General features: G+C 44.7%; 1 protein-coding gene across 1 annotated transcript in view; it reads left to right on the forward strand.

The window, feature by feature from the left end:
* Nucleotides 1–24,439, forward strand: part of efna3b (ephrin-A3b) — a 346,280-nt gene that overhangs the window by 58,548 nt on the left and 263,293 nt on the right. The gene's annotated exons all lie outside the window — the stretch shown is intronic.

Consider the following 24,439-nt stretch of genomic DNA (forward strand, 5'->3'; position numbering starts at 1 on the left):
GATGAGTTATTATGGCAGCAATAGGCCTTATTACTGCATGGCAAATAAAGGATCGTAATGAGGGGATACAATCAAACTGGGCTGGCAGGGCAGCCACTGTGAAAACATAATGCATATTTCCCTCTCAGTACCTCCAAAGCAGGGGTGTCCTAACTTTTTCCACTGAGGGCCGCAAGATGAAAAATCGTTATATTTTTCATTTTCAAAACCAATATAATATTTATTGTTACCATTAGGGGTCCCTTCAATTGTGGTTAATGTTAGGGGTCCCGGGGACCCAAAATGGTCTCAGTTATTAAAGTGTTAAAAACAAGTCATATTAGAGATGTCCGATAATATCGGCAGTCCGATATTATCGGCCGATAAATGCTTCAAAATGGAATATCGGAAATTATCGGTATCGGTTTCAAAAAGTAAAATTTATGACTTTTTAAAATGCCGCTGTACGCAGTGGTTCACGGACGTAGGGAGAAGTACAGGGCGCCAATAAACCTTAAAGGCACTGCCTTTGCGTGCCAGTCGAGTCACATAATATCTACGGCTTTTCACACACACAAGTGAATGCCATGCATACTTGATCAATAGCCATACAGGTCACACTGAGGGTGGCCGTATAAACAACTTTAACACTGTTAAAAATATGCGCCACACTGTGAACCCACACCAAACAAGAATGACAAACACATTTGCGGCCCCTGAGCTAAAATGAGTTTGACACCCCTGCTCTAATGTTTATTTATGTATTAAATATTTGTTTACTTACCTATTGTATCTTAATGTATTTACCGTATTGTTCGGACTATAAGTCACAGTTTTTTTCATAGTTTGGCCAGGGGTGCGACTTATATACTCAGGAGCGACTTATGTGTGAAATTATTAACACTTTACCGTAAAATATCAAATACTATTATTTAGCTCATTCACGTAAGAGACTAGACGTATAAGATTTCATGGGATTTAGCGATTAGGAGTGACAGATTGTTTGGTAAACGTATAGCATGTTCTATATGTTATAGTTATTTGAATGACTCTTACCATAATATGTTACGTTAACAGACCAGGCACGTTCTCAGTTGGTTATTTATGCGTCATATAACGTACACTTATTCAGCCTGTTGTTCACTATCCTTTATTTATTTTAAATTGCCTTTCAAATGTCTATTCTTGGTGTTGGGTTTTATCAAATAAATTTCCCCCAAAAATGCGACTTATACTCCAGTGTGACTTATATATGTTTTTTTCCTTCTTTATTATGCATTTTCGGCCGGTGCGACTTATACTCCGGAGCGACTTATACTCCGAAAAATACGGTACTTATTTTTTATTCATTGTCCTGTTACAAATAGAGAACAAACAAACAAATGGGATAGAACTACTATGACAAAAAGGGCTCTGCTTCTTCCTGCTCCTTTTCGGACATACTGGAATGAAACCTTTATTTGTATCGTATTGTTCGAAATAAATTGAAACTGACTGAGAAGAAGTACAGTCGTGGTCAAATGTTTACATACACTTGAAACAAAAATAGAGCTGTTTGGCCACAATACCCAGCAATATGTTTGTAGGAGAAATGGTGCGGCCTCTAATCCCAGGAACACTATTCCTACCGTCAAACATGGTGGTGGTAGTATTATGCTCTGGGCCTGTTTTGCTGCCAATGGAACTGGTGCTTTAAATGGGACAATGAAAAAGGAGGATTACCTCCAAATTCTTCAGGACAACCTAAAATCATCAGGCCGGAGGTTGGGTCTTGGGCGCAGTTGGGTGTTCCAAAAGGACAATGACCCCAAACACACATCAAAAGTGGTAAAGGAATGGCTAAATCAGGCTAGAATAAAGGTTTTAGAATGGCCTTCCCAAAGTCCCGACTTAAACGTGTGGACAATGCTGAAGAAACAAGTCCATGTTGTTTACAGGCTTGATTACTGCAACGCACTTCTCGTCAGGGTCCCCAAAAAGAGCATCAAAAAGCTCCAGTACATTCAAAACAGCGCAGCGAGGATCCTGATGAGAGTGCGCAAGCATGATCATATCACACCCATCCTCAGATCACTCCACTGGCTCCCTATTGCATCCCGGACCCAATTCAAGATTAACCTGCTAACACACCAATGCATCTACGGCAACGCCCCCTCAACCTCCTACCCGCAACCTCCGCTCCTCAAACACTAACCTCCTCAAACCCATCAGGACAAACTTACAATCAATGGGCCGCCGGGCTTTCTGCTCGACCGCACCCGAACTCTGGAACACTCTCCCCGACCACCTTAGAGCACCACAGTCGGTCGACCATTTTAAGAAGGGACTAAAAACCCACCTTTTTAGCACAGCTTTTATCTAATTTCTCTGCCTTCTTGTTTTTATTTACACTGCTTGCCTATCTGTTTTATCCAGTGCTTTCATGCTTTTATTAGGGACCGCAATATCCCTTTGGGACAGAGGACCCTATTGAAATTGTAAGGTTTTATTATTATTCTTTATTATACCGCCGCCTCTTTGAGCTGTAATTTGACCCCCTTAAAATGCTTCAAAACTCACCATATTTGACACACACATCAGGACTGGTGAAAATTGCGATCTAATTAAAAAACCAAACCCCAAAACTCAAAATTGCGCTCTAGTGTCCCCTAGGAAAAAACACAGACAAAACTGCTTGTAACTTTCGGTAGGAATGTCGTAGAGACATGAAACAAAAACCTCTATGTAGGTCTCACTTAGACCTACATTTCATATATTGACAACCCCCAGCATAAATCAACAGGAAGTTTGCAATTCCCCCTTCAAAACAAACGTTTTGTAAAAACCGGTCACCTTTTTGCAAACATTATCTCCTCTGAGCGTGTTTGTCGTGTCGGCTTCAAACTAGCACAGGAGAGAGATTGAACCCTTCTGATTAAAAGTTGACCAAAGAGTTTGAATTACTGCTCCGGTTTGGATTTTATGTGCCGTCAAAGTCGGTCCCGTCCATCGCTGCTTGCAGCTTTAATTTCTATTTTTTCATCTATTTTTCTATTTTACCTAATGTTTATCTAGTGTGTGTCATGATTTAATTTCTATTTACCAGTAAAAAATTTTTACTATATATTCTAACTTTCTATTTTTTATTTATTTATTTATTTTATTTAAAAAAAAAATTTTTTTGTTTTTTTTAATACTTTGTAGCGCTTTGAGATTTTAACACATTTAAAGTGCGTTACAAATGTAATTAATTATTATTATTATTATTATTATTATTATTATTATAATAATAATAATAATAATTATTATGTCAGAAAACCAACAAATTTTGTTTAGAGGAGTGGTCAAAAATTCAACCAGAAGCTTGTGGATGGCTACCAAAAGTATTGCAAGGGGGACATGTAACCAAATATTAACATTGCTGTATGTATACTTTTGACCAAGCAGATTTGGTCACATTTTCAGTAGACTCATAATAAATTCACAAAAGAACCAAACTTCATGAATGTTTTTTGTGACCAACAAGAATATGCTCCAATCACTCTATCACAAAAAAAAAATAAGAGTTATAGAAATTATTGGAAACTCAAGACAGCCATGACATTATGTTCTTTACAAGTGTATGTATACTTTTGACCACGACTGTATATACTGTTGTATTGAATGTAGGAGGAGATGAGAGATTGAGCGGCTTAGCGAGACAATAAAAATCTGCTGACTCAGCATTGTCAGGTAGGGAAATGAACTAACCCGGCAGCGGCAGCAGCAACCACGACGACGGAAGGTAGAACAAAAGTTTGGGAATCAAACTGCAGGTGAGCTGCCAGCTTTGATCCCCGATGCTTAATCGCAGCTCTTTAGTTAACAGCTTTGTGGATCGATGGCGGCAGGAAGCGGGGAGTGGAATGACAAGTGGCGGCGGCAGGAAGACCCGGCGGGGACAAATTGGGCGAAGAGCGTCGGGAGGGAAGAAGGATGGCGGCGCGCGATGATGGATGCGCTGCTCTCATTCGGTGCCCCCTAACGAAGCCCCTAATTAGTGTTTGTGTAATTCCACACTGTCTCCTCCGCCTGCTCGTCTTAATTAACAACATTCATCTTTGCCTCTCTTTCTCTCTCCTCCCTCCTAAAATAACACTGAGTGAAGCCCACCTGGACCAGACCTGCTTTTACTTACTCTCTCCTCTCCTGTAAGCATTCTTAGGTCACTTCACCTTGAGAAATAGCCCTTCTATCTTTGCCTCGTGAGTGTGTGTGTGTGTGTGTGTGTGTGTGTGTGTGTGTGTGTGTGTGTGTGTGTGTGTGTGTGTGTGTGTGTGTGTGTGTGTGTGTGTGTGTGTGTGTGTGTGTGTGTGTGTGCGTGCGTGTGCGTGTGTGTGTGCACGTTTGTGTAGCTGACTGTGTAAATGTTCCGCCAGCAGCCCACCCCTTGGGGTCTCTAGAGTGGTGTATTGTGACAGGCCATTTAGTCATCCTCATCATTAATTTCAGCAGAAGCCTCAAGAATGAGCAGGAATACAAGGCCGCACCTTGCTAAGTATGCACGTTGCGGTGCCCCTCTCCCGAACGAAGGTGGTGCTAAAAGAAATCGAGGGCGACGCGGGGCAAACGAAACGAGGAAACGAGGGGGGAAACGAGACGTGAGACTGCGTGTTCTGACTTTGTCATATGACAGCGAGTCGGCAGGTGAGGAGAAAAAAATAGTACGGTGCGACCCGTTTAAGTCGACGCTGCTTAGACTCCTTGAATCAAGCGAGTGTCGACATATCTGAAACTACAGATGTCCGATAATATCGGACTGACGATATTATCGGCCGATAAATGCTTTAAAATGTAATATCGGAAATTATCGGTATCGGTTTCAAAAAGTAAAATTTATGACTTTTTAAAACGCCGCTGTACAGAGTGGTACACGGATGTAGGGAGAAGTACAGAGCAGTTGCGTCTCCCAGTCATACTTGCCAACCCTCCCAATTTTCCCGGGCGACTCCCGAATTTCAGTGCCCCTCCCGAAAATCTCCCGGGGCAACCATTCTCCCGAATTTCTCCCGATTTCCACCCAGACAACAATAAAGCACTGCATTTGCGTGCCGGCCCAATCACATAATATCTACGGCTTTTCACACACACAAGTGAATGCAATTCATATTTGGTCAATAGCCATACAGGTCACACTGAGGGTGGCCGTGTAAACAACTTTAACACTGTTACAAATATGCGCCACACTGTGAACCCACACCAAACAAGAATGACAAACACATTTCGGGAGAACATCCGCACCGTAACACAACAGAACAAATACCCAGAACCCCTTGCAGCACTAACTCTTCCGGGACGCTACAATATACACCCCCCCCCCCCGCTACCCCCTACCCTTCCCCCCAACCTCAACCCCACCCCCACCCCCAACCCCGCCCACCTCAACCTCCTCATGCATTCTCAGGGAGAGCATGTCCCAAATTCCAAGCTGCTGTTTTGAGGCATGTTAAAAAAAAATAATGCACTTTGTGACTTCAATAATAAATATGGCAGTGCCATGTTGGCATTTTTTTTCCCATAACTTGAGTTGATTTATTTTGGAAATCCTTGTTACATTGTTTAATGCATCCAGCGGGGCATCACAACAAAATTAGGCATAATAATGTGTTAATTCCACGACTGTATATATCGGTATCGGTTGATATCAGAATCGTTAATAAGCGTTGGACAATATCGGAATATCGGCTATCGGCAAAAAAGCCATTATCGGACATCTCTATCTGAAACTAACCACTAATCGCTTGTACAAACCCCAAAACCAGTGAAGTTGGCACGTTGTGTAAATGGTAAATAAAAACAGAATACAATGATTTGCAAATCCTTTTCAACCTATATTCAATTGAATAGACTGCAAAGACAATATACTTAACGTTCGAACTGAAAAACTTTGATATTTTTTGCAAATATTAGCCCATTTGGAATTTGATGCCTGCAACATGTTTCAAAAAAGCTGGCACAAGTGGCAAAAAAGACTGATAAAGTTGAGAAATGCTCATCAAACACTTATTTGGAACATTCCACAGGTGAACAGGCTGATTGGGAACAGGTGGGTGCCATGATTGGGTATAAAAGCAGCTTCCATGAAATGTTCAGTCATTCACAAACAAGGATGGGGCAAGAGTCACCACTTTGTGAACAAATGCGTGAGAAAATTGTCAAACAGTTTAAGAACAACATTTCTCAACGAGCTACTGCAAGGAATTTAGGGATTTCACCATTTACAGTCCGTAATATCATCTAAAGTTTCAGAGAATCTGGAGAAATCACGGCAAGGCCGAAAACCAACATTGAATGCCCATGACCGTCGATCTCTCAGGCAGTACTGCATCAAAAACCGACATCAGTGTGTAAAGGATATCACCACATGGGCTGAGGAACACATCACAAAACCACTGTCAGTAACTACATACAATCGCTACATCTGTAAGTGCAAGTTAAAACTCTACTATGCAAAGCCAAAGCCATTTATCAACAACACCCAGAAACGCCGCTGGCTTTGCTGGGCCCGAGCTCATCTAAGATGCAAAGTGGAAAAGTGTTCTGTGGTCGACGAGTCCACATTTCAATTTGTTTTTGGAAAATGTGGACGTTGTGTCCTAAGGAACAAAGAGGAAACTAACCATACGGATTGTTCTAGGCCAGGGGTCGGCAACCTTTACCACACGAAGAGCCATTTTGACAAATTAAAGAAGACAATGGGAGCCACAAAACTCTGTTGAAATTTAAAATGAAATAACACTCCATACAAAGTTTTTGTTTTTGCTTTGTGCTATGTTTAAACCAGGGGTCTCAGACACGTGGCCCGCACCTTAATATGAAAATTTAATTTTACTGCGTCCCGCAAGTTTTATAAGAATGGCGCTTGACAACGTCATACTTGCCAACCCTCCCGATTTTTCCGGGAGATTATGAATAATTTCAGGGTAATTATTCTCTCGAGCGTGCTGTGATGGCACGGCATTTAACGCCCTCTACATCCTGTACAAACAGCGTGCCGGCCCAGCCACAGGATGTATGAGGCTTCTGCTAACTCACACAAGTGACAGCAAGGCATACTTGGTTAACAGCCATACAGGTCACACTGTCGCTGGCCGTTTTAAAACAACTTTAACACTCTTACTAATAATGCGCCACACTGTGAACCCACACCAAACAAGAATGACAAATACATTTCGGGAGAACATCCGCACCTTAACACAACATAAACACAACAGAACAAATACCCAGAATCCTTTGCAGCCCTAACTCTTCCGGGCTACATTATACACCCCCCTAGGACCAAACCCCGCCCACCTCAACCGACGCACGTTGGGGGTGGAGGTGATGGTTGGGGGGGAGCAAGGTTGGGGTGGGCGGGGTTTGGTGGTAGCGGGGGTGTATAATGTAGCCCGGAAGAGTTAGGGCTGCATGGGATTCTGGGTATTTGTTCTGTTGTGTTTATGTTGTGTTAAGGTGCAGATGTTCTCCCGAAATGTGTTTGTCGTTCTTGTTTGGTTTTGGTTCACAGTGTGGCGCATATTAGTAAGAGTGTTAAAGTTGTTTTATACGGCCACCGTCAGTGTAACCTGTGTGGCTGTTGACCAAGTATGCCTTGCTGTCACCTATGTGTGCAAGCAGCAGTTGCATACAACATGTGGCTGGGCTGGCACGCTGTTAGTACAGGTTGTAGAGGGCGTTAAATGCTGTACCATCACGGCACGCCCTTATTATAATTGTTAGGGTGAAAATCTGAGAATGATTGCCCTGGGAGAGGCACTGAAATCCGGAAGTCTCCCAGGAAAATCAAGAGGGGCGGTAAGTATGCAGTTGAGCCGCATCAGAGTGATCAAAGAGCCGCATGCGGCTCCGGAGCCGCGGGTTGCCGACCCCTGTTCTAGGCGCAAAGTTCAAAAGCCAGCATCTGGGATGGTATGGGGGTGTGTTAGTGCCCAAGGCATGGGTAACTTAAGGCACCATTAAAGCTGAAAGGTACATACAGGTTTTGGAGCAACATATGATGCCATCCAAGCAACGTCTTTTTCATGGACGCCCCTGCTTATTTCAGCAAGACAATGCCAAGCCACATTCTGCACGTGTTACAACAGCGTGGCTTCGTAGTAAAAGAGTGCAGGTACTAGACTGGCCTGCCTGTAGTCCAGACCTGTCTCCCATTGAAAATGTGTGGTGCATTATGAAGCCTAAAATACACGTGTTGAACATCTTAAGCTGCACATCAAGCAAGAATGGGAAATAATTTCACCTGAAAAGTTTAAAAAATTGGTCTCCTCAGTTCCCAAACGTTTACTGAGTGTTGTTAAAAGGAAAGGCCATGTAGCATAGTGGCAAAAATGCCCCTGTGCCAACTTTTTTACAACGTGTTGCTGCCATTAAATTCTAAGTTAATGATTATTTGCAAAAAAAAAAAAAAAAAGTTTCTCAGTTCAAACATTAAATGTCTTGTCTTTGCAGTCTATTCAATTGAATATAAGTTGAAAAGGATTTGCAAATCATTATATTGTAAAAGTACAGTAGTAACGCCGTTATCATATAACGCCATAATTCGGAACACTGGTAATAAACTACTTTTTAACCTATAACAGTTTGTTGACATTGTTTTTCTCGGGGCTGAATTGGGGCCCTGAACAAGATTTCATTTCGAGGGCCCTTTCCCCCGTTTTTAATACTTTAAAAAAAAAAAAGAAACTTGAATTTAATTTACTGTATATTTTTTACTAAAACAAGTTTATTGGAAATAAATGGTTCACTCTTTTGTGAATTATTATATTATTTTTTTTGTATTAATTTTTTTGTATTAGTTGTATTTATTTATTTATTTATTTATTTATTTAAAATGTTTATACAACCTGTCCTGTCCAGTCACATGGGGAAATAATAGTGTTGATCTAGATACTTGTGTCTGCTCTACAGAAGTATTAATTTATGTTTTAATTGCGATTTAACAATGAAAACAAAAAATTGCAAATGTTCCTAGTACAATCCTGACCGGGATTATGTCTCTTCATGACAATTTACCAGTTTTGTGCCACGGTCGACAATAAGAATGTTTGGAAAAAATTGCCATTATATTCTTACCAGGGACAGAGCAGGAAGGGGCTAGGAATAGGAGGGCTCTGTCATTTATTATGTAATTGACATTTTTGCTTCTTCACGCAAAACGGCGCACGTTTTGCATTTGGGTGTATTTTCTTATTTAGATTATTCCTTTTTTTTTTTTATTGCTTGACTGCAATTAAGTGACCTGAAGGCAACATGCTTTACTTCTGGGTTTCATTTGGAGGGCAAACACTCAATTAGCTACCAGTCTTTTCAAGGCAGCTGCGCAGATAGTCAGAGTATTTTAAAGGTTTAGTGGCAAATATACATGAATAAATATGCAAATTTGATGGAGTCGATCCATACGCACTTTTCACAAGATTTAAAAATGTTCAACAACACTAAAGTCCACTATTATTTATGTATTTCATCTGGTCGACCACACTTCCTTTCACACTCCATACAAGTACAAAAGTATGGAGGAACATCATTTCTTTACATCTTTACATCTACATACATATATACACACACACATACATAAAGTATTTATATAGTATATATATAGAAAGAGACATAAATGTATGTATATTGTGATGTGCGGTCACAAACCAACATCCCAGAGACAGTTCTGTTAGGGTTCAAACGCAGAAGCGTTGCTTTATTCAGTCACTTTTTTGGAATGCAGGTTAACTTAAATTCCTCCTGGTTGGGGCTTTCATTTAAACAAACAAATTATCGCATTCCTCATGCCTTGATCAGGTCTCCTAAATTGCCTGGAACATATAGCAGAGAAATCTCTGATCAGTGCAAAACACAGCATTCAATGAATCAAACATCTTACACATTTAGCAGACTAATTTACAAACTACATTTCAGTGGAGCAACACACTTACCGCCCGATGGAAGCAGACCTTTCCCAGCAGGGAGCCAGCCACACAATGAGTCAAACACTGAGGTGCTATTTAAATCAAACACAGTGATTGCCAACCTGACACAGCTGCCTTGGGGCAGGTGGCCACACATCAGCCTGATTGAGGATAAAATTAGGGATGTACTTGCCTTCAATGACCACACCTAGAGGGTGGCGTAGTTTGACCGCCTGGTGCATGCTTTCATTGGGATGGCTGGCCCTCCGCCTAGTCTCACCTGTTCGGAGGTATTGTGATGCTCCACAATATGTACATACATACATACATACATACAGGTATATGTATGTATGTAGGGATGCCGTTAAGCTGAAGAAAGAGTCCTATCGGGTTCTTTTGGCTCATAGGACTCCGCAGGCAGCGGACAGGTACCGACAGGCCAAGCGGTGTGCGACTTCAGCGGTCGCGGAGGCAAAAACTCGGACATGGGAGGAGTTCGGGGAAGCCTTGGAAAACGACTTCCGGACGGCTTCGAAGCGATTCTGGACCACCATCCGCCGCCTCAGGAAGGGGAAGCAGTGCACTGTCAACATCGTGTATGGTGACGATGGTGTTCTGCTGACCTCAACTACGGATGTTGTGGATCGGTGGAAGGAATACTTCGAAGACCTCCTTAATCCCACCAACACGTCCTCCTATGAGGAAGCAGTTCCTGGGGAATCTCTGGTGGGCTCTCCTATTTCTGCGGCTGAGGTTGCTGAGGTAGTTAAAAAGCTCCTCAGTGGCAAGGACCCGGGGGTGGATGAGATCCGCCCGGAGTTCCTTAAGGCTCTGGATGCTGTGGGGCTGTCTTGGTACCTCTGCATTGGCAGACGGGTTGGTGGTTCCTCTCTTTAAGAAGGGGAACCGGAGGGTGTGTTCCAACTATCGTGGAATCCCACTCCTCAGCTTTCCCGGTTAGGTCTCATCAGGTGTACTGGAGAGGAGGCTACGCTGGATAGTTGAACCTCAAATTCAGGAGAAACAGTGCGGTTTTCGTCCTGGTCATGGAACTGTGGACCAGCTCTATACTCTCGGCAGGGTCCTTGAAGGTGCATGGGAGTTTGCCCAACCAGTCTACATGTGCTTTGTGGACTTGGAGAAGGCATTCGACCGTGTCCCTCGGGAAGTCATGTGGGAAGTGCTCAGAGAGTATGGGGTATCGAACTGTCTGATTGTGGCGGTCCGCTCCCTGTACGATCAGTGTCAGAGCTTGGTTCGCATTGCCGGCAGTAATTCGGACACGTTTCCAGTGAGGGTTGGACTCCGCCAAGGCTGCCCTTTGTCACCGATTCTGTTCATAACTTTTATGGACAGAATTTCTAGGCGCAGCCAGGGTGTTGAGGGGATCCGGTTTGGTGGCTGCAGGATTTTGCAGATGATGTGGTCCTGATGGCTTCATCTGGCCAGGATCTTCAGCTCTCACTGGATCAGTTCACAGCCAAGTGTGAAGCGACTGTGATGAGAATCAGCACCTCTAAGTCCAAGTCCATGGTTCTTGCTCGGAAAAGGGTGGAGTGCCAATTCCGGGTTGGGGAGGAGACCCTTCCCCAAGTGGAGGAGTTCAAGTACCTCGGAGTCTTGTTCAGGAGTGAGGGAAGAGTGGATCGTGAAATTGACAGGCGAATCGGTGCGGCGTCTTCAGTAATGCGGACACTGTATCGATCCGTTGTGGTGAAAAAGGAGCTGAGCCGGAAGGCAAAGCGCTCAATTTACCGGTCGATCTACGTTCCCATCCTCACCTATGGTTATAAGCTTTGTGTTATGACCGAAAGGACAAAATCACGGGTACAAGCGGCCGAAATGAGTTTCCTCCGCCGGGTGGCGGGGCTCTCCCTTATAGATAGGGTGAGAAGCTCTGCCATCCGGGGAGAGCTTAAAGTAAAGCCGCTGCTCCTCCACATCGAGAGGAGCCAGATGAGATGGTTCGGGCATCTGGTCAGGATGCCACCCGAACGCCCCCAAGGGAGGTGTTCAGGGCGCGTCCGACCGGTAGGAGGCCACGGGGAAGACCCAGGACACGTTGGGAAGACTGTGTCTCCCGGCTGGCCTGGGAACGCCTCAGGATCCCCCGGGAAGAGCTGGACGAAGTGGCTGGGGAGAGGGAAGATTGGGCTTCCCTGCTTAGGCTGCTGCCCCCGCTACCGACCTCGGATAAGCGGATGAAGATGGATGGATGGATGGGATGGATACTTATATACATACTTATACATATTTATTATATATATATATATATATATATATATATATATATATATATATATATATATATGGGTTGTACTTGTATAGCGCTTTTCTACCTTCAAGGTACTCAAAGCGCTTTGACACTACTTCCACATTTACCCATTCACACACACATTCACACACTGATGGAGGGAGCTGCCATGCAAGGCGCTACCAGCACCCATCAGGAGCAAGGGTGAAGTGTCTTGCTCAGGACACAACGGACATGACGAGGTTGGTACTAGGTGGGGATTGAACCAGGGACCCTCGGGTCGCGCACAGCCACTCTTCCACTGCCCCACTGCGCCAGATATATATATATATATATATATATATATATATATATATATATATATATATATATATATATATATATCTGTTAAAAGTGTGGCGTAGAAATAAACTGTATAAAACTGCAATTGATATAAAAGGGTCTACTGGGCGCATGTGTTTGTCTACCCCTGGCAACCTGCGCTACGCCACAAGTGTCTGTTATTTAAGGATGAAGACTCTGCTGTGTATTATGTGATTGGAGCAAGCTGCAGACGGATAGCAGCACCTGCCATCATTTAGCCTCACCGCTCTCTAATGGCTTTCCAGCCTTTCAGCAGTCAGTGTGACAAAGTGTGTGTGCGCTTGAAGTCAGAGTCTCTGTTTCTCAGCACCCCATACACACACACACACACACACACACACACACACACACACACACATATGCTTGCACACATGCAGCCGTAAATATTCCGCACACATGGGTAACCATGCACACAAACCCAATCAGTGAAGCTGTACACGAGGGCTCTTGTATCCCATTGTTGTGTATGTTTACATGTTTGTGCATGCGCTTTAGCTGCTGAGTGGCACAAATGGCTTCTCATCCTCCTCCACTCTCATCTTGTGTTGTGTGAATGGACGCCACAGAGAGTCCTATAATGCATTTCACTCTTCACCTGACTGCATGGCTGTCAGCAGAAGGCCAGGTAGCCATATTACTGTCAGGATGGAGAAAAGCAAAACACACACACACAAACACACGTCACGCTGATAGCAATTACGACTGCCTCCTGCTGGGGGTCAAAGGTTAATCAAGAGGAAACGGTGACAAAGCAGCGAAACCACAAAATCGCAATGCTCAAAATGCACAACCAATTCTCCTCCCTGGTGTGATGTCATCCTCGGTCGCTCCATGGAGTGTCCTTGAAGGTGGTTTTGGTTTAAGTCCGTGGAATATGTAACCTTTAACAATCAAAGAGAAAAATGCTAATCTGACCTTACACAACGGCTGCAGGTTCAAGCCCCTCCCGTTCATCAGATCTGACCGCCCACTGGGCTAGGAAGATCGAATTGTCACTGTCCGGTTAATATTTCATTTTGAAAAAATGTATTTGTTTTCATAAAAACACACAGCATTGAGGGATAGATGCTTTTAATCACAGTTAAATTGATGATGTAGTCCCTGTACAACAATAGCAACAACTAAATTGGCTGGCAGTTGGTTTAAAAGGGGACAAACACACAGGGGGAAAAAGACAAGTGGCATCAGAAGCAACGCAAACCCAAGACAGTTCTTGCTTCAAGGGGACACACACACAGACAATAGAGACAAAAAGTTGACAACAAAAAGAAAGCAACACAAGCTTGTCGTTGGTTTAAGGGGGGACATACACACAGCAAAAATAAAAGATAGGTGGGATCCGAAGCAACAAAAACCAGAGACAGTTCTTGGTTTAAGAGGGGACACACAGACAATATAGAGACAAAAAGTTGACAACAAAAAAAGCAACACAAGCTTGTCATTGGTTTAAGGGGGGACGTACACACAGCAAAAATAAAAGATAGGTGGCATCCGAAGCAACAAAAACCTAGGAGAAAATGAAGAAAAAAAAGTTGACAACAGAAAAGCAACACAAGCTTGTTGTTGGTTTAAGAGGACACACACACAGCACAAAGAAGAGATAGGTGGCATCTGAAACAACAAAAACCGGGGGACACACATACAAAGAAGGGAACAACAATTGATAACAACAAAGAAACACAGGTTGGTTGTTGGTTTTAGAGGGGACACACAGACAATGGAGAAAAAAAGTTGACGACAAGAAAAAAAACAGAGGCTGGTAGTTGGTTTTAGAGGGGACGTACACTCAGAAAATAGAAAAGACAAGTGGCCTGAGGAGCAAGAAATACCTAAGACAGTTCTTGGTTTAAGAGGGGACACACACAGAAAATAGAAAAAAAAAGTTAACAACAAAAGAGCAACACAAGCTTGTTGTTGGTTTAAGAGGGGACATAGAAAATGGATGTATGATGGACACACAGACAAAGGATTAAAAAAAAGTTAACAACAAAGAAACACAGGCTGGTAGCTGGTTTCAGGGGGGACATACACTCAGAAAAAAGAAAAGACAAGTGGCATGAGGAGCAACAAACACCCAAGACAGTTATTGGTTTAAGAGGGGACACACAGAATATATAAATAAAAAAGTTGACAACAAAAAAGCAACACAAGCTTGTTGTTGGTTAAAGAGGACACACACACAGACAAAGGAGAAAATAAAGTTGACAACAACAAATAAACACAGGCTGGTAGTTGGTTTTAGGGGGGGACATGCACTCAGAAAAAAGAAAAAAGAAATGGAATGAGGAGCTACAAATACCCAAGACAGTTATTGGTTTAAGAGGGGACACATACAGAAAATAATGAACAAAAGTTGACAACATTTAAGAGGGGACATACACACAGCAAAAATAAAAGATAGGTGGCATCCAAAGCAACAAAAACCCAAGACAGTTCTTGGTTTAAGAGGGGGCACACACAGACAAAACAGAAAAAGAAAGTTGACGACAACAAAGAAACACAGGCTGGTAGTTGGTTTTAGGGGGGACGTACACTCAGAAAATAGAAAAGACGAGTGACACGAGGAGAAACAAATACCCAAGACAGTTCTTGTTTTAAGAGGGGACACACACAGACAAAAAAGAGGAAAAAAGTTGACAACAAAAAAGCAACACAAGCTTGTCATTGGTTTAAGAGGGGACATACACAAAGCAAAAAGAAGAGATAGGTGGCATCTGAAGCAACAAAAACCCAAGACTGTTCTTGGTTTAAGAAGGGACACACAGAGACAAAGGAGGAAAAAAAGTTGACATCAACAAAGAAACACAGGCTGGTAGTTGGTTTTAGAGGGGACATATACTCAGAAAATAGAAAAGACAAGTGGCAGAAGGAGCAACAACTACCCAAGATAGTTCTTGGTTTAAGAGGGGATACACACAGCAAAAATAAAAGATAGGTAGTATCTGAAGCAACAAAAACCCAAGACAGTTTTTTGGTTAAAGAGGACACACACACAGACAAAGGAGGAACAAAAAGTTGACAACAACAAAGAAACACATGCTGGTAGTTTGTTTTAGAGGGGACGGGACATACACTCAGAAAATAGAAAAGGCAAGTGGCATCAGGAGCAACAAAATTCCAAGACAGTTCTTGGTTTAAGAGGGGTCGCGCACATAAAATGGAGAAAAAAAAGTTGAAAACAAAAAAGCAACACAGCTACTCATTGGTTTAAGAGGACACACACACACAGCAAAAAAGAAAGCAACAAAAACCAAAGACAGTTTTTGTTTAAGAGGCCACATATACACCTCCAAAAGAAAAGACAATTATTACTTTTTTACTTTCCAGCGTTCCACGGAGGGAACCCTCTGCATCAGGGCTCATCATTCACGGCTGTGGGGGTGCTTCATGTCAACGTCCTGGTGGCCGTGGTCTGGTGATCTCCCGGTGCAGACGGCTCCTCTTATAGTGTTTCTTCACCCGGCTCCTCTGTACTCAGCCATGCATTCTTATTGCTTGTACATTTCATGCATCCTCCTCTGCCATTTCTAATACAAAGTAGCGAATAGAACTTATCACTCATATCCGTCAGAAGACTCCAAATGGAAGCGCTGAAAAACTTAGCTGACAGGGTACTTGTAGACCACAAGGAAGTATTTTAAATGTAGGGAGAAAAATCATAACATCACCCCTTTTGAATCGAATAATTACTGACACAAACTGCCTGCCAGTGTTATTAAGTACATTTTATCTAATTTAATACCGTGGCTTTTGGAGGCTCCAGTCCCAAAACTCTCCCCCTTTTCCAGTCCATCTGCTCTTTCATTGATGCAATCTGTCTCTCTTTGATCAGATTTATCTATCAATAAAACTGCAGAGCCAGTCAATGCAGCAGCTTCAGCAGTCCTTGAGCGTGTATATATATATATATATATATATATATATATATATATATATATACGTGTGTGTGTGTGTGTGTGTCATTCAGATATTTCCCTCAATGCTCTTGTTAAAGAGATTTCTTCTCCGGCTGAGCTGGATATGAACATTCCCTGCATGGTCACAAAAGCAGGACATGATTAAAGAACCATGTAGAAGGACGTCTAATTCTTATACTCGCGTCCACTGAGTAGTTGGGCTCTACCTTGACAGAGATTCCAAAGGGTGGCCTTAAAGATAAAATGGGGGGACTCGGCACATTACGATGGTCTTCACGAAGAAGTTCCAATGGGCGAGTTAAATAAATAAAACCCAGGTAGTTTTCATCAAACCTGCCAAACGCTGCCTAAATATTTGACAAGGAAGAAGAGCAGATCAGCGAGTAGGGAGATCAAAGGCTGTGTGTGTGTGTGTGTGTGATCATGGTGTGCAAGTAGTGATGAAACATATTCTGCAGTGTGATATTTTCAACACCGTCAAATTATGCTCCATCTTCTTTGCATATGGAAGTCATCCAAACGCGTCTGCTGGTCCGTGTTTGATGGGAATATTACCCCCGAATATGATTGTAATGCTTTTCCATAACACACATAAAACTGATTGTTTGATTGCGCTGGTTTTATTGGTGCATAGTCTTGAAGAGCGTTTTATAAATAAAATGTTGTGTCATCCTTTTTGTGTTCCTGGTGTTTCCCTCTTGTTTTTTGCCTTTTGGTTCGGGACCCTTTGGGGGGTTGGTACTTTCGTGACTTCTGCGGTGCTTTTTTTGTGGGCTTCTGGATCTGCCTCTCGGGAGCCTTTTGGCCGTGGGGACCAGCTGATGGGTCTCTGCCACACCGGAGTCCGTTTGGAGACACTGGAAGAGAGGAGATGCGGATGAAGAGACAGGGCTGCGGAGCTGGCGCTGGGCGCCGGGACGAACGGGCTTCGCGGTGTCTTGGCTGAATGAGCGTGTATCAGACGCCTCGGTCTCTTTGGACGCATCCTGGCTCATCCATGCGGACTGGACACTGGCCGAGAGTTGGTGGGCGGCCGAGGGTGGAGTCGGCTCTCTTGGTTGCTTTGTTGGATCTGCTTTTGTCTCTGGCCATGCTCCCCCCACCCATACTTGCCAACCCTCCCGATTTTCCCGGGAGACTCCCGAATTTCAGTGCCCCTCCCGAAAATCTCCCGAGGCAACCATTCTCCCGAATTTCTCCCAATTTCTCCCGATTTCCACCCGGACAACAATATTGGGGGCATGCCTTAAAGGCACTGCCTTTAGCGTCCTCTCTCACCTGAAAAGGAGACTATTATATATGTCCATAGGTTTATCTATAACCCATAACGTAGGCAGGCACGGAGTTATTGTCCAGTGTGTGTTTATTCTAGCCGGCACGTTAATACACTGACACACAACATCCGGATTCCCATCATGCATTGCTTCAAAACTACGGCAAGTAGTAATGTCCAAAAACATAAGAGAGACGCCCCCCCCCCCCACCCCCCTCATCTCCCGAATTCGGAGATCTCAAGGTTGGCATGTATACACCCACCCCAGCAGACAATGGCATTGAACACTGCACACAGTGTGTGTGGATGTTGAAATTAGGTTTTTGTTTGGTTGTTTGTGTATGCATGGTGCAATGGTGTGTGCGCAATGTATATTATTGGTTGAGTTTTTTTTTTTTTTTTGTTTTGTTTTACTTTTGTGGCTGTGTGTAGAAGTGGCACTGCTTGAAGTCGCAGCTGGTTGCATCAGCTCTGCTCTTTTATGTCTTTAATGTCCTTTGTGCTTTTTGATGTTTCCCTCTTACACACGTTTATATGGGCTATGGCTATGAGGTTTTTTCCCCCCTTGGCCTCAGTCTGGACCCCCTCTCCAGGGGCCCAGGCTTAGACTGAATTAGTTTTTTTTCCTCCACCTCCCCCCCTCCCCAGCGTTTACATGTTTCTCACCTTTTTTGTAAGGGGCGCCGGAAGTTGGCAGACCCGTCAGCGATCCTGTTCTGTCTCCCTGCAATGTTTGTCTGCTCTTGAATGGGATTGTGCTGAAAATCTTAATTTCCCCTCGGGGATTAAGAAAGTACTTCTGATTGTGATTCGGATTCTGTATTATTAATATTATGGGAGATTATCCCAATATTCTGCCTTTGATTTTTTTTTTTTTTTTTACGATTCATACAATTACGTGAGCGGAAACTTGTAGAAACAGTCAGAAAATACCAAACATACAACAAGTAAGATTACTACAAAAATACAGTTTTCCAATTGAATAAAAAGACAACTGTTCCAAAAAACGGGAAACCAATTTTTTTTAGATCAATAAACAAGATTAACTAAAAACTAGATTAACTAAACACCATGATATCATAATCAATGTTCTCTTGTACTGTGATATTATGGTCATCAATATCCGAATACATTTTATTTGTTTTGTTATTATTACAAAAATAAAGGTGTTGAGCATGGGGGCTGTGCAGTTTGTATTTGTGTGTGGTTGCTGGTGTGGATCTTGCAGTTGGCTCGGGACGGATGAGCGCTGGCATTGTTTGGCAGGGGGCGGACACGCGTGGTGTCTTGTTGGCCTGGTGTGGAGCGCCTGCTGGGTCATGGGCTGTGGGGGGGCCGGCCTCCTGGCCCTAGTTTTTAGTTGCCTCCTGCATTGACTGTGGGGGCTTTGGGGGCTGTGTCCGGGCCCTCTGCTCTTCTTACAGCGCGCACACATGTATAGGACTTTGAGGGATTGTCCTGCGGGGAGGCATGGCGGAGTAATCAGGGATGCCTCTATGGGGCTCCAGTCCTCCTGACTTGTCCCCTGCTCGTCCATCCCTCAATTTTAACTGCATGTTAGACATTTAGGGTTTGGGGGGCTTGGCATGGTAGGGACCATGGTGGGTTTCTACCCCAATTTTAATCACATTATTAGTCCCCACCCACATACATATCTCCCTCACGCTACAGTACACATATCAATAGGGACTGGAGGTCGGCTGTATTGGCTGACCTCCTCATTTTAACTACAAGTAGGCACTTTTGGGGCCTTATATACTCCCACATCACATGCACAGGTGGGTTGGGGTATAGGGGTCCGGCGCGCCCCTCATCGCCTCCTCGGCTGGCGCAGGCACCGGGGACTGCGGTCTGGTAGCCTGCCACTCCCGGGCAGAGACCTCGCTGAGGGTGTGTGGTTTTCATTTTTTTAATGTAATTACATTTTTTTATTTTTTTATGGAGCTGGATTGTGTGGTCAGTTGTCTTTACTTATGGTTTGTGTGGCGTAGCGCTGGTTTCGCTTCCTGTTGGGCGGGGAAGTGATCGGTTGGTTCTCGGTGGACAGTGGGTTCCAGGGCTGGATTACTGCCCCGCCGGCCTGTGTATGGATTTGTTTGTTTGTATATGTGTGTGTGTGTGTGTGTGTGTGTGTGTGTGTGTGTGTGTGTGTGTGTGTGTGTGTGTGTGTGTATGTATGTATGTATGTAATTATTACTGTTATATAAATGTATGTGTATGTGTGTGTGTACGTGTATGTATGTATGTATGGAGGTATGTATATGTGTATGTATGCATGTGTGTGTACGTGTATGTGTGTATATATGTGTGTAAGTGTATATATATATATATATATATAAACACATATGCGATCTCGGGGCCTGCTTGTCCGGCGGGGGTCGGCGCCTCAGGCTACTGTCGTGTCTGGGGCCCCTGGAGCCCGCCGCCCACCCCTTTCAGATGCCCGTCTTGGTTGGGGGCTGCTGGGGTAATGACCTTGTGTGTCAGCGTGTCTGTGACCTCTTTTTATTTTATTTTTTTTAATTTGTTTTATCGCCATCGTTGGGGTCCCTGCAGGTGGAGTAGGTGGCTCCATGCTGGGTGGTCCTGCGGCGGCCCACTTGGGTGGAGCGACTTAGGGTGGGGAGGGGGGCTTGGGCTCGTGGGGGCCCGGTTGCTGGGAGTCTCTGGGCCCCTCGGGGCGGGGTGTCCCGTATTTCCGCCCACGTGGAGTGTGGTCTTTCGCTTGTTTGCGGGCTGGCTGTCCCCTGCTTCTCCCGTGCTTTTTCCCTCTGTTGGGAACATCTGTCTATGGCCTGCCAATGGTCCTGCCGGGTGTCACAGTAGACCCGACTTTATGGTTCCTGTCGCTGGGCACCACACCTGCTGTTCTAGGTTTCTGGGTGGCTGGGGCTGTACTTTGGCTCCCGCACACACTGGGAGACAAATATATTGTACATACAAATTCACATACATAGTCACATACACACAATTAGCCAATGGAGTTTCTGGAGAATCGGGGTTATGTGATCAAACCTACGTGTCCTCTTAAGGACACTGGCAGCACTGTTTTGAATGTGTTGAAGCTTTTGAGGACTTCTGCCCGGGATCCCGATGAGGAGCGCATTACAATAATCCAGCCTGGAGGAGACAAATGCGTGGACTCGCTTCTCAGCATCACTTAGGGAAAGAGAGGGTGCAGTTTGGCGATGTTTTTCAGATGAAAGTAAGCAGTTCTGGATATACTGTATGTTGGACATGTGAGTCAAAAGTGAGGTGGGGGTCAAACTTGACGCCCAAGTTGGTAAGGGGTAGTGGTATGGCCAGAGAAATAAATGCAGTTCACAGAAAGGGAACATAGTTGGTGGAGGGCTTCGGTTTTGGTGCTGTTTAGCCGGAGAAGGGTCTGTGACATCCACGCCTCTATCTCCTTCTGGCGGGAGGTGAGAGCAGCATGAGCGGAGGAAGCGGTCCAGTCTCACAAAGAGCTGAGTGTCATCAGCATAGCTATGGTGCGACACTCCATGCCTGGCGATGACGTGGCCCATAAAGATGTTAAAGAGGGTCGGCCCAAGAACCAACCCATGTGGAACTCCACAAGAAACCATGTGAGTCTGAGATTTAAACTCCCCCAAGGCCACATACTCAGCTCTATCAGTGAGATAGAGATCTCAGAGTAGTGACAGAGAAACCGATAATTGTATGGACCATGAAGGAGAATTGGATGTTCGATTGTGTCAAATGCAGCTGTGAGGTCCAGAAGCAGAAGGGGACGCCGTGGCGCGGTTGGGAGAGTGGCCGTGCCAGCAACCTGAGGGTTCCTGTTTCGATCCCCACCTTCTACTAACCTCGTCACATCCATTGTGTCCTTGAGCAAGACACTTCACCCTTGCTCCTGATGGGTCCTGGTTAGGGCCTTGCATGGCAGCTCCCGCCATCAGTGTGTGAATGTGTGTGTGAATGGGTGAATGTGGAAATAGTGTCAAAGCGCTTTGAGTAAATTGAAGGGAGAAAAGCGCTATACAAGTACAACCCATTTACCATAAGTAATGACGAAGAACCCCGGTCAGAAGCCAAAATGAGGTCACTGTCCAGGGCTGTCTCTGTGCTGTGGCTTGACTGGAAACCTGATTGGAATTTTTCAAACAAGTTGTTTTCTTTGAGGTGGTCCTGAACTAGGGCAGGAACAACCCTTTCCATGACCTTAGCCAGGAAAGGGAGGTTGCATATGGGACGATAGTCTGCCAAAACTTCAAGATGGGTTTTTTTAAGATGAGGACGAATTATGGCTGTTTTCAGCATAGGTGGGATGTGACCGCTCTGTAGGGATTGATTTATTAATGTAGAAATATGGTAGAAGCATTGAATTTGACCAGGGGGTGGGAAGTCAGTTCAGATTATTTATTTGAGCTCAAAAATAAAAAAGCAATACATACATATTCATATTCAGTATAAGTTACAAGAATGTTGCATGTACATAGTTACATAGCGGAAGCACTATGAGCTCAAAAGGGGTAAGCAGAAGTAAATTTTCCTGAGGGAACTCTCCTGAAGGAATTAATAAAGTACTATCTATCTATCTATCTATCTATCTATCTATGGCAGGGGTTCCCAAACTCTTTGATTTGGGGGCCGCATTGGGTTAAAAAAAATATGGCCGGGGGCCGGGCTGTATATACATATATATATATATATATATTCCGAGCGCGATAATGTCACGTTATTAAAAGGAAAATGCATTTTTAGACAATATAATTTGAAAAAAAGTGGCTAGGATACACCGAGAGTAACAAACAGTAGAAAATGGATTAGAAAGGACAGATTTAAAAAAATAATGATTTAAATTTCTATTTTTAGTTTTTTTAACTTGGGACTTCCCGCGGGCCGGATTTTGGACGCTGGTGGGCCGGATGTGGCCCGCGGGCCGTAGTTTGGGGACCCCTGATCTAAGGTCTCACATTATGACAGTTTTTGGTCACTCCCCAGATGTTACCAGCTTGAAGGCGCTGGTGAGTCCAGGTTCTTCTTGGTTGTTAGTGAATAACAACGGATGCGACGTATCAATATTTCGTCCCACCCCTCGTGTGTGTGCGTGCGTGTGTGCGTGTGTGTCCACCCGCATCTATTCTTCCACACCCCTGTCACTACTCTCATCATCCTCCCAAACAACACACAATTTCATTTGTCTTTATCAGACGCTCCATTTTCGCCCCCCAACCCCCCCTACTCCCCCCCGCCCCCCCTCCCTCTCCTTGTGTTCTCTCTCTCTTTCCTTCAATATTTCATGCTGCCCAGAGCTGATCTATTCTGAGCTCTCTCTCTCTATCTCTCTTTTCTGGCTCCCACCATCTTCTTTAAAGGGGAAAAAAGAGCTGCACATTGCCACACATCACTCTTGCTGTCCTCCAAGTCACCATTACTCATGCCCCCCCCCCCCCCCCACCCCTTCCCCCGATACGCGCTCTGTATATTCTTAATGTTCTGTTCTTCGCGCCCCCCCCCCCCCCTGCCTCTCGTTGGCTGGGTTTGCATGACTGTTCAAAAGTATCAGCTCCTCCCTCCTTTCACTCCTTCTCTCCCTCGATGGATTTGTCTCCAACCAAAACACAGAGAGAGGCCTGTTCTCTCATTTTTGCACGCCCCTTCTGGCACCGAGTCGCCGCTCCCCCTCGGTGTTGTTTTAGGCACAGCGGTGGAAGGTAAACAGAGAGATTGAAAATTTGTGTCAGTCCGTCGGGTGAGGAAAGAGGGACTGCATGTGATGGTGCTGGTGCAGTAGTGGCAATGGGAAGGGGGTGGTGGTGGTAGGGGGGGGGGCGTGAGCCTGTCAGTACAATTTACTAACACAACAGTGAACAGCGAGGCGGGCCAAGACACGGAGCGAGAGGCCGGCCTTTGAAAAGAAAGACTCGCAAGTTCAAGGATGCCGGTCTACATTCCCATGCACGCCCTCCTACGGCGACTTCGTACCAGCATTGTTTCTTTCCACGGGCCCTGAAATGAACCCCGCCGGGGTGGAGCCCCCGAACTTGTGGCCAAAAGAATAGATTCCGAGGTCGCGTTTGACGGATGTGCTGCCCGCGACAGAGGTGCAAATGTCATGCCTCAGCGTCACGGCGTGTGCACTCGGCGCCAGCTCGTTTCTCATAATAAGCACGCCGACGTAATCCAATAGCAGCGCCTAGCCAGGCGATTAGAACTGACAGGGGGCCGCTCGCTGAAAGAGAACATGTCCCCGGTTAAGCAGAACCAAATGGGAAAGCAAGAGGTTGTTCTTGGAAGGAGGCGGGGCGAAGTGGTACCAAGTATCAACCTCCGGCCCTGTCCTCCCGCACCTGATTTACAATCTCTGTCAAGAACGTAACCATGCGGAGTATTTACAAGCCAAACCGGCAAGCTCCCGATAGTCAAGCTGTTGGATCCACCGGTGAAGTTGCCAACTTTTTGTGGGGGAGGGGTGGAACCCAGTCAGGCGTTTTTTTTTTCCGTCGGAGCGTTTTATGTGCTCACGCCGACACCCGGACGGTTTTCTGTAAGCAGGGATCGAAGCATGACAAGTGGAGTGTTTCAAGAGCAGTAACCTTTTCCAGGACTTATTCAACAAGTGGGGACTGAAAGAAAGATCCCATAAGACGCTAGAAACGTAAACGAGTTCATAATGTCTGGAAATGTTTAGTTTTTGGGGAATACAGTGAGGCCCTTAAGGTGAACATAATCCGGTTTGACCTTTGATTTGTTTGGTTCTCAAAGATGAATC

This window comes from Nerophis lumbriciformis, linkage group LG21, assembly GCF_033978685.3.
Source record: "Nerophis lumbriciformis linkage group LG21, RoL_Nlum_v2.1, whole genome shotgun sequence".
NCBI classification, from domain to species: Eukaryota; Metazoa; Chordata; class Actinopteri; order Syngnathiformes; family Syngnathidae; genus Nerophis; species Nerophis lumbriciformis.